A 14589-nucleotide genomic window follows, 5' to 3' on the forward strand; every position below is an offset into this window, starting at 1 on the left:
AATATTCAATATCTTCTAGTGAGATACAGACGACATTTTCTTAGATTGAATTGAGAAATCTCACGCGCGTTGAGGAGGGGAACTGTTTTCTTTCAATATCTCGTACATCGATGCATTATACAAAGTTTAATATTTAATATCAAAGTTATAGTTTTGCTGTGTCGAGTCATTTGGTGTCTTAGAGGCGCCTCTGAAGTGCAGAGGGTTAATACGAGATTTACGGATTATTCTATACTTTGTTCTATTGGTTCTAGAAAACTACGCGTCCTGATATATCGCGAGAATTATAGCTTCTAAAGTGCTTTCTCGTGATTGCTCAAATAATGTTGCTCAAATGTTTAAAGCATTCGGTATCCGTCACAATCGACGGTTTCCGTAAATCTAGTGATAATACTATCGCTGTTATTCATTATTGTCTTCAATATTGTCATTAACAATGCTCAAATAATATTTAAAATATTCAGTATTCGTCACAATCGACGGTTTCCTTAAATCTAGTGTTAATACCATCGCTGTTATTTATTATTGTAATCAATATCATTAACTCTGGAATATTTAGGATTCAAACGCTGCGAGTAGACGATAAATCTTATCACGTATGATTTATGAACCAGAGTATTATGTACTATTACATTCAATATTGCCAACATTATTATTACAATGCAGCTGATAGAATACTGAGAATCAAAGTCACCTCGTAGAACGCAGGTAGACGAGAGAAACAGTAACTAGAGCGAAACTGGAGTAAAAACACGTAAGGAACGCGACAGGACGCGATGCGAGGGGAAGGGGAGGAAGTTTTCATTTTTCTCCGAGAAATTAACCGCACGGTGGCTGCGCCGGGACTCCGGATAAAGCGGTTTCTCGAGAGACAAGGAGAGCATTTGAGGTTCGCGGGACCGTAAACCGAAAAGGTGGAACCGCGTAAGCGGGCTAGCCGACTAACTGACCGTGAAACGCGGCAGCTACCCGAAGCGGCGAGCGTTCAACCGAGCGAAAATTAGTCCCGCTCGCGTCGCTGCGATTCTCGAAACCCTCTTGCACATAGCTGCAACCGTGCACACGCAGTCGCATAATAAGAAGAGCGAATCCGCCGGGCACTTCATACACACCGGCGCACGGGAATCCCTTGGGAACGAGCCGGGAGCCCCAGCTACAATCGAAAATTGGGACTTTCTTTAATTAGGAAATTAGTTGGAGGTTCGCCCACCTTGGGAACTGCAGCTCTCATCCGTTTCGAATGCGTTAACTAGTTTAGCGAAACGAGGCGAGGACGTTTCAACTTGTGACGAGCATAATTTTCTCTTTCAACTGGCAAAATGGATGCTTAATGAGTTCTGATTAACTAGTTACGGTTAACTAATAAATTGGTTCGCAACGTATTAGGAGCTATCCGATGATTTTTGTTGCGAGGTGAATATATTGTAAACCGCCATTGTAGTCTCATATTGTAACCGGTGAATAGTTCATTCTAATTAGCTAGCGAGGTGTATAACGTATTAATATTCTGACAATAATTAACGTACAAGACTAACAACATTTTAATATTCTATTGTTCGCGAGCGCGTCCGCGACGAGATTAGTCGTTACTTCTGTTTTCGACTTCGCGTTTCAAGCTTGGACCCTACGACTTTTTACAGTGACAGGGTAATAAGGTTGTTAACTTTTGTTTTGTCTCACCAAAAAAAAATACAATTTCACACTTAAAAGTTCAATGTTGAAGTAATACAGTGATTCTAACGATTTCGTCAACCCAGAGGTTGATTTTGGATGCTTGTTTCTCCGTTTGTTGTTGAGACTGGGTGGTTGTTGATTACGCGAGTCGATGTTGTTAACTAACGCTCAAGGTTTTTTTTTAATTGGTTTTCTCTTGAGTTGTAGAGTGTTATTGCGTCATGAGTGCTGAGATATGGTTGTAGGCGGTTGCATGTGGTGCAGTATCAGGGTAAAAGTTTCAAAAAACCGGATGTCTTGAGAAGTGTAGGAGGTGGATTGGGGTAGGGGGTGTACGGTGGTTTTTAGGTTATCAGTTTTAGTGTCTTCATCTTGGGGCGGAGTGGGTATCCATCTTTCGTGTAGTTTCCTGTGCTTGCAATGAGTGGATTCGTGTGGTTTGGATTGTATGCATGAGCAACGTGTTTTTTGTATGAACTGCCAAATTGTTGGGAGTTGACGCTCAAGGAAAAAAATCGTCATATTTATAGGAAAAAGGAGTATCTACCGAGCGGCCAATCAGTGCGTCTTGCCGGACACGCATACCGATTGGCCGCCCGGGGTAGAAGCTCCTTTTGCTTCTCACGCGACAGTGACGGTGTGTCCTACTGTCATTTTTGGGCGCAAGTTACATAAAGTCTCGGAACAACCCTCCATTTTTCAAACGTCTTAAAGATCAAACGACTCGAAATGCCACCCCCGCGAGCTGCGCCGCCGGAACACACCCCGGAGGAACAAATATATTATCATCAATGATTCAAAGCCGCACGGTTCCACGAAAATTCGATTGGGTAGGCGTTTCCGGGGGCGGCGGATACCTTTCGGTCCCGATCGACGGAGCTATTTCGACGGGTGTTCGCGAAGGTCGCGCGGAATCGATACGGGGTCGCGCCTCCGCACGGGCCGGACTAGATTATTCTTCGAGCGCGACAGTCACGCGTCTTGGGGACGAGGGGCCATCGTTTCCCGACTCTTAAAACCCTTTCGCGACGGGTGCCGTGTATATACGGCAGTCATTTGGCTGACGCCGCCTATTGTTTTTATTATTGTTTTATTTCAATAGTGTAGGCGTTTAGATATAAAAACCCTTTCGCGAGCCTATCCTAGCAGCAATAAAGCCCAGGGACCCATTGCTTGTCGTCTTTAGTTAATCCGTGGATTGAGCCCAAGGTAGGCAATAGCTACGAATTTTATACCTACATGTAATTTAAAGTCGAGGCGATCCTTGGGACTATTGCTGCTATGGTCGTTAGAAATTTCCGAGTCTCCGGCTAACGGAACCAACCGACAGACCGCTGGCGGGAAGTAGGGTTTTCCCAATTTTTGAAAAAAACCAATCCTAACCACGCGTCCGTCACTCCCCCGACACTAGCGGAGAGATATATATTGTATCCCGACCAACCGGCATTCATTGCACATTTAGAAATTGAAAGATTAGATTGAGAAACCGCAGACTGTGTCACTTCTTTCGCGCTCCCCAAAATACATCCTCCGAATCCCCAACGCCCTGAATCGGTTTCCTTCCTACAATAGCGAACTCAAAATAAAGCTAATACTGGCATTAGGCAGCACAGAAAATGAGATACACAATTTAGCGAACAGTGGGCGACAAAGTGTGGTCAGCCGCGCAGTCGCGAAAAGTGGCGAAGTATGGTATAGGTACGCCGTCGCGAAATGGTTAACACTTCGCCGGCCGCACATTAATCGCCGTTAGGTTGGCGCGTGCGAGTACGACGCAGGAAGGCGGCAAAAGACAGTTTCAAACTAAGAGAAGCATCTGCTTAAAAGATTCGAATAAAAGACGATCTGGTAAATTAGTAAGGGAGAACGGTGTAAACAGTTTCTCTAAAAATAGCGTCGATACGTATTCCTGTACAAGCGTCGGAATGATAATCACGCGTACGCGACAGCGGCCGGTAACAGCTGGCGAAAAGAAGTCACGCGTACGCTACAGCGGCCGGTAAAGTGTCAAGCGCCGCCACGTCTTCCGAAAATCGGCGTGCGTTCGACGCGCGACGGGAAAAAAGCGAGCGCGGGGGCGGAATCTCGTTCTGCGCTGCACGAGACGCGGAAGATCAATACTCGGTCTCGCGGAACGATCCACGGAACCGAGCGTTCCGCGGCGGGTCGCCCGCGAAGCTCGGCCGTCACGAATCTGCCCGATTGCTCTTCCTCCCATCGCTCTTTTCACCGCGACGCGAGTCCTGCCGTATTTTTCGCCAATTTTCGAACAAGACTGGAGTTACTTACCGAGCGAGGCGAAAGGATTTCTCCTTCGCGATCGTTGAAAAGACGTGGAAGCTTTACTGACTGCTGAATTAGTTGGTCTCGCGATGCGAAAACTGAAGTATGAGTCGATCGAAGCCTCGATGAACGCGCTCTGGGAATTTCTATGGATTCGCGGAGGAAAGTCGAGTTGCTCGGTTGTTCCGCGGGAATTTGGTGAATGCCGAAAACGTTTTAGAACCTTAGGGAAAGAAGCTGTGGGAACCTTGCGTTTAGAGGATCCAGTTTGCTCGCGGTTTTCTGTTTTAGACAGAGGAGCTTCCGTTTTGAAGCAGTTGAAATGAGACTGAAGGGAAGTAAGAGTGACGCGTTTATTTGAAGCAGATAATTAGTTGTTGATAAACGTGTTATGGGCTTCGATGTGAAGAGTATATTCGCCAGACACAGATAACCGGCTAAAGAGTCGATCAACGATGCGTTCAGCTGATTTATCTCTAAGTTGCCGGCGTTTCAGATGCAATTTCTTCATCCAATTCGCATGAAAGGGCCGTGGCCGCGATGCAGAAGCTCAGAGACGAAGTTACAGACTGACCTGATACATAATTCGAGATCTCTCTATTGATCGTAAATTTCCCGGCGACCGGCCACGGCCAGATGCGGCCGACTGCGAGTTTTTAAAGCAGCCGGAGCGCATGAGAATCACTGCGAGCCGTAACTCCAGAGATACTCGTTTCCACCGGAGCTGACATGGAAGCTATAAAGGAAGAAGCTCGGCTAGAAATGACTCCGGCAAGACGCCGCTTAATGCGACCGTGAAAACGTTTTATTAAGATCGTTATTGGCGTTTGTTGAACGCGCATCGAATACGAATGGGTCGCTCCGAGCGTTTAAGCGAATCGCACCGGTGGTATTCCGCCGAGTTAATTTCAACCGAGGAAATTGTTTTAAACCCCATCATTTTGTACAGGAAAGTCTGAATTAACAGATCAACATTCAATATTCTGAGGTGCGAGGGACATACCGATCTCCCAACTTTAACTCTTTGGATTAGGTGGATTGAAAACTGCACCATTTACTTAGCTTTCGATGAATGAAGTATATTTAACCCTTTGCACTCGGAAGTTTTTCATTAAAAATATTTCAACATTTTCTGATGAGACAAAGACGATATTTTGTGAAACTAACTTGAAGAGAAATCACACATTGAGGAACAAGGCTATTTTATTTCAATATTCCTCAAATTGATGCATTATACAAAGAATAATTTTAAATATCAAATTTTATAGTTTTACTGTATGAAATCAAGTGGTGAGTCACCTCTTGAAAGTTTTTTACTAGAAATATTCAATATTCTGCGATGAGATACAGACGATGTTCTTTGAAATTGATTAACGAGGAAACATATATAAATTAAGAAGGAAAGTTACTTTATTTCAAATCAAATATGAAATCAAATAGTGAGTGAGAGTCATCTCTCGAGTGCAAAGGATTAAACCAATCTCGAGTTAAAGTTACTCATAGTAAAGTTCAATACTTCATTTAAAGTTTTTCGTCCAGTTGCCAATGCTAACTAGCTTCATAATAATAATTGATGTTGGCGAATTGTATGTGCCTCAAAGATTTAAACAAGTTTTCAACCTTTTCATTTGATCCAACACTCTCAAACGATACAGTTCATACGCGAGATATTTTCATAAACTATTACTCATCTCTACAGTGAGTTCCAGCGAAACGAACACTATTCCAGAGAATCCTCGAGAAACTAAAAGCTAGTTCGAATCCCCTTGAAACTCACGTTTCCCTCGACTCAGCTAAACAATCGCCGGTTCTTCTCGAAGAAAGTTATCCTCCTCGATTTAATATATCCCCGACCAGTCTCCGAACGGACAGGTTTTTCCGGTTTTAATCGGCGCAGAGTCATCCCCCGCAATTCCCGGAACCAGCAGGAGATAACTTCCCATCCGTTCGATTCGCCTGGAACGAGCATTAAGGGGTTAACAGGTGCGGCGCGGCGCGGCGCGGTGAAACCTGTCCGTAAGTTACGACGTTCGTTCGCGCAAACGACGGGGGAATCGGTGCTCGATCGGCGCAATTCTCGTGGCGGCCGGTAACTACGTAATTGCGAGAACGAGCCGTCGATTATTGCGGCTAATCATCGACGGGAACGCGCGTTTCACCCGCTAAACGATTCAACGAGGCTCGATCCGCGTTACCGGTCAGCCCTCCGTTCGATTCGAGATTTATTTAGGGCAAATCCGACTGACAAGGAGAGGGCTAGACGAAAATCTATTTTTGAATGACACTATACGTTACAGTACCCAGAAATTAAAAGACCTCGTCACTTTTCTGACAACGGTCTATTTTTGAAAAGATTCAGCTTTAACTCTAGAACTACCAGTGAAAATCGTTTCGACTTGCAATTATTGATATCCTGAAAGCATTGAATATTTGAAACGATCTTGAACATAAATTGTTTCGTTTGGATACTATGATAAATGTCTGAAGAAACTGAAGTAATGTATTGTTACAATTTTTATAGGGATTACATATTGATCGTATTAACCCTTTGCAGTCGGAAGTCTCTCACTAGAAATATTTAACATTTTTTGACCAGATTTTATTCCAATATTTCACGTATCGTGGCATTATACAAAGTTCAACATTAAATAGTTTTATAGTTTTCATGTGTCAAATCTAGTGACTGAGAGTCACCTCTCGAGTGCAAAGGGTTAAATGCTCGGAGTTCTACTGTTCAGTTTGTATGTTAATTAATAAGACGATTAGAAGCCTACAGCGTGTTCCAAATTTCTATGCTTGTTCTTTTTCTTCACTGTCCTTTGAATTGTAATCTCCAAATAACAGGTATTCTATTATTGTAATATTCTTTATCATTACAGCAATATACCTTGAAACTGACTGCTTCTATTGCGCACTCCTAAGCAATACCTGCATAGCCACACCTATGTACCTAGCAATTTTAAACTTAATTAATTAATTAAGATAATTTATTAAATCTATTTATCTACCTTCGCCACAAAGGCGTAATGCTGTATTTACATGAAAAATATTTTTTGAAAAATAAACGTCTTTATCATTACAGTAATATATACCTTGAAACTGCTTTTATTGCGCACTCCGTTATATTGTTCCTTGTCGTTGGTGTGGATCGAGCGTAGCACCGGCCGGACGGGATTGGCATGGTCGCGAGGACCGATTGCCCGACAGAAATCGATCGATAATAAATAAGTGGAACAAAGCACGGTTTTTATCGAGGTCGACTGTTCGATTTGCTTCTCTATCGCGCGGCCACAAAGGAGTGCCAGATTGTCGCCGCGTTCTACGATTATTCGCTCGACCCGAAAACTCTCATAAACGTCGTGTCCCTTTCGAAGTACAGGCGCGGAGTTAGCTCCCTGTTTCCAGTTACATCATACTTCGCCCGTACTTCCAGGAGTCCGTGGAAACGGGAGCGAAAGGTGATTCGTTGGAATTTGAAGAAAGTAGACTTAGAGTTCCTGCATAAATACTCGAGACACTGAAAATCGCCCGAGATGAAAACAGGACTGAAAATGAACTAATTTGAATTCGGGGAAAATAGAAGCTTCGCTAGACACGTGAAACGTAGATCCTAAAAGCCTTCGTTCGATAGGAATCATATTTATTATACTGTTTCCATCTTTTAACCCTTTGCATTCGGAAGTTTTTCACTAAAAATATTCAACATTTTCCAACGAGATATAGACGACATTGTTTGAAACTAATCTAACGATAATTTACAGATAAATTCAGCTACAAAGCTGATTTAAATATTTCACATAGCAATACAAAGTTTAATTTAAAATAACAAATATTCAACCTCATAGTTCTGCTGTATCGAATCCAGTGGTGACTGTGAGTCACCTCTCGAGTGCAAAGGGTTAACCGTACGTTAGTTAAGAAGCAAAGTTATTTTTCAATATTTCAAATATTCATGGATTGTAAGAAGGTTAATATTATATGTAAAACTTATGATTTTGGTATATCAAATTTTATGGTGACTGAGTCACCTCTCGAGCGCAAAGGGTTAACACATTCTGTGTTCTTTCTGATTTCCGTAACGAGAAATCTCGTTTTTCTGTAAAGACACTTAGCTGTAACTTCGCTAACTACCACAGCATTCAAAAGATAAAATTGAATTCGAATTGATTATCTATTATAAAACACATTACATAACAATATGATATCTGAATTTTTCTATGTATTGCGATATAAGTTGAGCTCAGTGAAAATTGCCATCCACAATTCAGTTTTCTGAAAATTACCCGGTACGCAATGTGTTAAGATTGACAGCTTTTCACCTTTCCATCTTCTTATTACAGTCATCCATAAAGAAACGTGAATTTCCTAAAGAAACAGACAATTCAACCTCTATCCAAAAATACCTATAGCTTAAACTCTACCCCAATCCCAATTTCAAGATAAAACCTGCGAACTGGAATTCCCAGAAGCAAAACCTCCACACGAAGCTGAACTGGAAATCTTCGATGCCAGAACACGCGACAATCATGCAGCAATATTTCATTGTTCGCGCAATTAAACGCTTCGATCGCAACGTTCGATGACAGCTCGATGAGCGTGCAGGACACGAAAGTATCGCCGATTGGAGTGTTCCAGAGAGAACGAAGTCGAACGGGGTCTGGCTTCGTTAGGTCCGTTTCGAGAATTCCCTTTCGCCGGGATCGGGCCGAATCCATTTAGAGGAGCCGTGTTCGTCGGAGGCTTCCGCGCGATAAACGAGGATCCCTCGTCGAACAAGGATAAGTTACGAGCGGCATGAATAATCGCGACGCCGCCCGTTCCACCGGAGCATCCAGTGGCGGCGGCCGAAGAAGAAGAAGGGAGCGCAGGAAGACGGGAAGAACGAAGAAACGGGAAACAGAAGCCGGAATGCTAGCGTTGATCAACCAGCCAGCAAACGGGGAAACTTGAACGACGCTGGAACGTAACGAGAAAGAGAGGAGAGGCCGAGGAAACGAGATGAAACCTAGGGAAATAGAATAACGCCGCCTAATATGGCGCACCTGGCGTTAAAGGCTTGCCAAAAGCGAGAGCCTCGCATTTTTCTCGATGAAACATGCGTCGGAGCAAGAAATTAAGAAACATTCGCACGCTGATCCATAATGCAAAAATTTAAATGCCGACGTACAATGGGAAACGTGGACAGAGCGAGAGAATTCGGGAAATGCCTCTTATTATGGAACACTTTGGTATTTAAACGAAACTCTGTTTACCGGAAAATGAATATAATTTAATATTCTATATTAATTTTATATTATAGTATAATATATTAGCTCTTTGATTACGACAGAATATTGCGTCAACGCGTATTTCTAAGAATGCATCGAAACCATCGAGACACAACCGAATTTAACCAGTTAACTGTTTGACGAGTGTACACGTCATAAAGCTTGACATGATACTAATTCCTCAATGAATTCTTGATTTTTTCACATATACATGTAATTCTCTGTTTCGCTTTGATCTGTCATTAAAATATACTCTACGTGCATTCGTCCTTCGACGAGTACGCTCCATTTTCCGATTTAATTGCGCAGAACGAGAGGTTAACACTAGGTTTACGGAGTGCGTCAATTTGACGCATACTGAATTTTATAAACATTACTTGGCAAACGTTTATGTCGGTTTTGGTTGGTGCAGTTACAATAATGCGTATCGTAATAGCCTAATTTAAAATCACTAATTTCCAAGATCTAAATGGTCGAACATCGATGTTTCTAGGAACAATAGAATAAACCGGACAATAAACGCCCGTAAACCTAGTGTAAAACTAGGTCTTCAAAATTTCCTTGTAAAAACAACAGCTAAAAGTGCCTGCGCCGTTTCGATAATTACAAAAGCAGATATGGAATTACAGAAACGGAACGTTTCAACCCTGTTAGTTCCAGCGTTAAAAAAGGAAGAGAGTATCTTCACCCAGAGAGGAGAGCGTCGAGGAGGCTCTCTCCCGTTTCCGTGGATGATCCTCGAAGGAAGAAATAAATTTCCCCTGTTGTTCGTTTTAGGCGATTGCTTCGCTTTCTCAATTGAATTTCCCCGATACCGGAAACACCGGCCGGAATTCGATTCGTTTTTGTCCCGTCTCTAAAGGGTGGACGATTAGAAGCGGCGTTAACGTTCCAGACAATGCCGGAGCGGTGCCGAGGTATTAGCGGGTCTGTTTTCTCCGGCGGAGTGGCGTAATTTCCGCCTCCGGATCGAAGATTATTACATTAACGGAGACACTGCGCTCCGCCGAGAGAGGAGGACGGTCTAATGAGCCAGATAAACCGATGCTTTTCCATTTAAACGGCGCATCGCGCTTCCCCTCCGGCCCGCGCTCGAGCGGTCCTCCTCGAGAGACCGGCGCTCGAACAGCCGCGAACGATCGTACGGAACATCCGGCTCGATAATTATCAACCGACCGAGCGAATCGCGACGAAGAACCTCGCGTCTCGAGGATAAAGTTTACCCGGAGGCAAAAACTCGCGAGTCGTCGATCGAAAATCGCGTTCCCCGCGCGAACAACGCGATCGTTTCACGGTTTCTAGTGTTTTCTCTGGCAGTGTCGCTGGCCTTTAAACATTCTGAGATTGGTTTCGTGGCACGGAAGACGGAACGGTGAACGATAGCGATGGGAATTGGGAGATCGAGGAGCAACGATTGTCATTTTCATTTTCACTTGGCCACCGAACGTCTAAAGGTGCTTGAAACGTTTGTGCACTGTTGGCAGCGGTAGAATGTTATTGATACGATTGCAGCGAAGCTTAGATCTGACGCGAGGAAATTGTAACTCGACAGTTACTTCTTCCGTTAGTTGTATATTATAGGAATATGAATATTTTAGATTGCTTTAACACTAGATTTACGGACGTTTATTGTCCGGTTTATTCTATTGTTCCTAGAAAAATTGATGTTCGACCATTTAGATTTCGGAAATTAGGGATTTAAAATTAGGTTATCACGATACGTATTCTTGTAACTGCATCAACCAAAACCGACGTAAACGTTTGCCAAGCAATGTTTATAAATTCAGTATGCATCAAATTGACGCGCTCTGTAGACCTAGTTTAAGGACGTTTTTCTCTAAGGAGACCGGATAATCAACATTTTTGCGACTGCTCCGTTGAAGAGAGAGAGGGTTGAGCCTCGTTGGAAACTGTTCGTTTTTTTCAATCAGGATATCGGATGACCCATCGTTCGCTTAATTAGTTCGAAGGACTCTCGAAACCCCTTTATCCGGGTATAAGCTTTGGCGCGTTCAGCGCGAGGTCGATATACGGCGCTCTTGAGCGATGAAGTTTGGTACGTGCACCTATTGAGGGTTCTATAAGCGTCTAGGATCAATTTGGATCCTCATAAACAGTGAATTTATAATGGAGATTAGTTTCAAAATAATTGAATAGCGAATTTCAACTACAGAAACTTCGGGGTGCAATTAACCCCTTGCTCTACGGCACAATATCGTGTCGGGCACGAGGCAAGATTTCCGGGTAACCTACAGTCTTTTTGCTTCCAATTCTATTCTATGCGCAGAATTATGCTTAGGTGAACAAGAAAAACTTAATGAAATAATATCGAAATAGATGAAAAGTCGGCGAAAGCTTGAATGTAACTGAACCAATTAACTGTGGAATTTAGGTGGAGAAACCTCTGGTTCCTAGCAATAAAATCGAAAAATGGAGCGTACTCGTCGAACGCAGGACGAATCGTAGAGTATATTTTAGTGACAGATCAAAGCGAAACAAAGAATTACATGTTTATGTGAAAAAATCAAGAATTCGTTGAAAGAATTGGTATCAAGCTTTATGACTGTATACTCGTCAAACACTGTTAATCGATTAAGTGAACGGAGAAAATCGTGTGGAATATTTTAACCTTTAACCCCTAGCCATACGACAAAGGAAACTCATGATGAAGATTTCTAGACTAATTTAACACAAATCAAATCGAAGCAAACAACTATTTTCTATTATCAATGTATCATCTTCAAATGAAATCTCTGCTTAAAGTAGAATGGACAATGTTGCTGCTTCTCTTCTAAATTGCCGATAGTCAAATGTTGCACGAGCTGAGTAGAGAAAGTAAATAATGCGTAAATAATGTTAATCTATCACTGAAGAAATCAGTGCACTTTACAAGCGAGATACAACCAAAACTTCCGGTGCACGGAACGGGTTAACCAGTTAACTATGACGAGTATGCACGTCGTAAAGCTTGACACGATACTAATTCTTTCAGCGATTAATACTTTATCTTTTCACATAAACATGTAATTCTTCTTTGTTTCGTTTTGATCTGTCATTAAAATATACTCTACGATTCGTCCTGCGTTCGACGAGTACGCTCCATTTTATTGCGCGCGGAATGAGAAGTTTCTCCAGCTAAATTCCACAGTTGACCCCTTGGCCTATGATTTCTTTCTCAACTCTGACCGATACGGCTGCTTTCATTAAGAATTTGTGTCAAGAAACGTGTTAATCAGAGGACGCCAACGCGCTTCATTCGGTAGAATAAATTCTTGCTTAGTAGCAAGCAGCGACAGCCTGGCAGACCCTTTAAGCAAATGCCGTTGGATCGAAGAGGATCGGATCGGATCGAGGCTCGGTGGTCGGCCGAGCGGATTCGAAAATCCTTCGGCTGGCCGGAAAGTTGGACGCGCGGGAAATATACTGGGGGATTTCGCGAGATTAAAGCCGAGAATTCCGAACTCCCGGCTACCTGACGTTGGTCACGGGGCTGGACGTCGACGGCCGATCTTCGGCGACAGGATTAAAATCGCCCAGGAACAATTCGAACGATTTCGTTGGAGATGGACGAGCTCCGGGGGAAATTCGGTCGAGTCGATTAGGATCGCGAGGAACACTGAATCTTCTTCGGTTTCGTCGAAATATCGTTTACATTCGGAGAAGAAAAGAAAATGCATGGCTACATGGTTGTGAGATAAAATATGAATATAGCTTCTGTCTTGTATTTGTATTTGTTAATTATATTCATTAAAATTGCTGCTGCACGAAGGCTTTAACCCTTAGCACTCCAGATTGTGTTGTAATCTATCAGCAACTGCAACTAAGTTTTATAGTATTCCTAGCGAAAATGAGAAATATAACATTTCTTCGATCTTTTATTTTCCTTAGTACAAAATTTGGATGGAAAATCGAATAATCATAGGGTAGTTTCTCTAAGATTCATTGAAATATTTAATATTATAACATTTCTTCGATCTTTTATTTTTCTTCGTAGTACAAAATTTGGATGTGTGGAAAATCTAATAATTTTAGGGTAGTTTCTTTAAGATTCATTGAAATATTTAGTATCATAACATTTCTTAGACATTTAATTCCCTTGTCAGTACAAACTTTGTATATTTGGAAGATCTAATAATCTGAAGGTAATTTTCTTAGAATTCATTAAAATATTTAATATTAGAACTGGTGCAATATTGGAGCTTACAGAGTTCAAAGGGTTAAAGCAAAGATGTATCTTTAATTTAAGAAAGATGGAAGTTCTCTAAAATGTACGGATTTGTTAGTACAAGCTGTATTAGATATTGTCAATACATTGGGTAACTAATTGATAATATGTAGAATATGAACAGTTAGAATGTAAATAAAGTGGAACGTAATGAACTCAAATAGGCTCCACGAGTTTCCACGTTTCTTTTCCCTCGTAAAGGCTGCAGCCGCCCTTCTACCGAACCTAAATCCACCCCGGAGCAAGAGAGGGAATTAATTAACGGTCATACATGCGTTCCCACTTAATTTATCGCGGCGCGCAGCAAACACTCGCGCGATAATGAAATTCCTCGCAGCCCGTCGCTCTTCCAAGCAGGATCATACACACCAGCCTCGAGCGAAATCTCTTTCTATTATCTTAAGAAATCAAATTCCTCGCTAATTCGAGTCCTCCTGTCAACCAATTCTATTCCATCGATGATCGACAGACTACAGATCTCCACGCAACTTCATATTTTCAAGAATGCAATCAGAAGTATAACAGAAGATTATTTTCCCTAAGTATCATAAAAACGGCATTTCAGATATTTTACGTACTTTTCCGCATCGCGTGCAACGTTGCAACCTGAAATTCCCTATAAATATAAGGATCCGCAGTCTAATGATCACTTAAAGCGTCGTTCCGCAATCTACGATCCGAATAATACGCGCCAAACTCGAGCGAAATCTCCGGCCGTTATCTGAAAGAATCAGGTTCCACATAAACTCGATCCCTCTTTCCCGCGATCGGTTCCGTTGTTCCACGAATGATCACTCGAAGTATCGTCTCGCGATCTATGATTTCTGTTCGAGCATCTCCCCGTTCCTCTCGCAGGTCGAGGAAACGCGAGACTCGATCAAAGGCGGGTGCTTTCGAACGAAGTGGCTCTCGTGATCCAGCAATTATCAAGCCCCACTCTCTCCTTCCCCCCCCCCTCTCTCTCCAGTTTACCCAGTATCAACTTCCTGATACCCGGGGTTTAATGATGTTAACGAAGGTGAAAATCGATATCCGACACGAGAGCGAGATTCCGCGATAATCGGCGCGCGGACGCGCCGCCGCGCCGGGAGAAGATTCTCGTGGGAGGCTGCCGACGATCGTCGTCGGCGTCGTCTGGGA

General features: G+C 42.7%; 1 protein-coding gene across 2 annotated transcripts in view; it reads left to right on the top strand.

Moving 5' to 3' along the window:
• GABA-B-R2 (gamma-aminobutyric acid type B receptor subunit 2) overlaps positions 1 to 14589 on the top strand; it is a 228323-nt gene that overhangs the window by 116883 nt on the left and 96851 nt on the right. The window lies entirely within an intron of this gene.

This window comes from Nomia melanderi, chromosome 1 (assembly GCF_051020985.1).
Source record: "Nomia melanderi isolate GNS246 chromosome 1, iyNomMela1, whole genome shotgun sequence".
NCBI classification, from domain to species: domain Eukaryota; kingdom Metazoa; phylum Arthropoda; class Insecta; order Hymenoptera; family Halictidae; genus Nomia; species Nomia melanderi.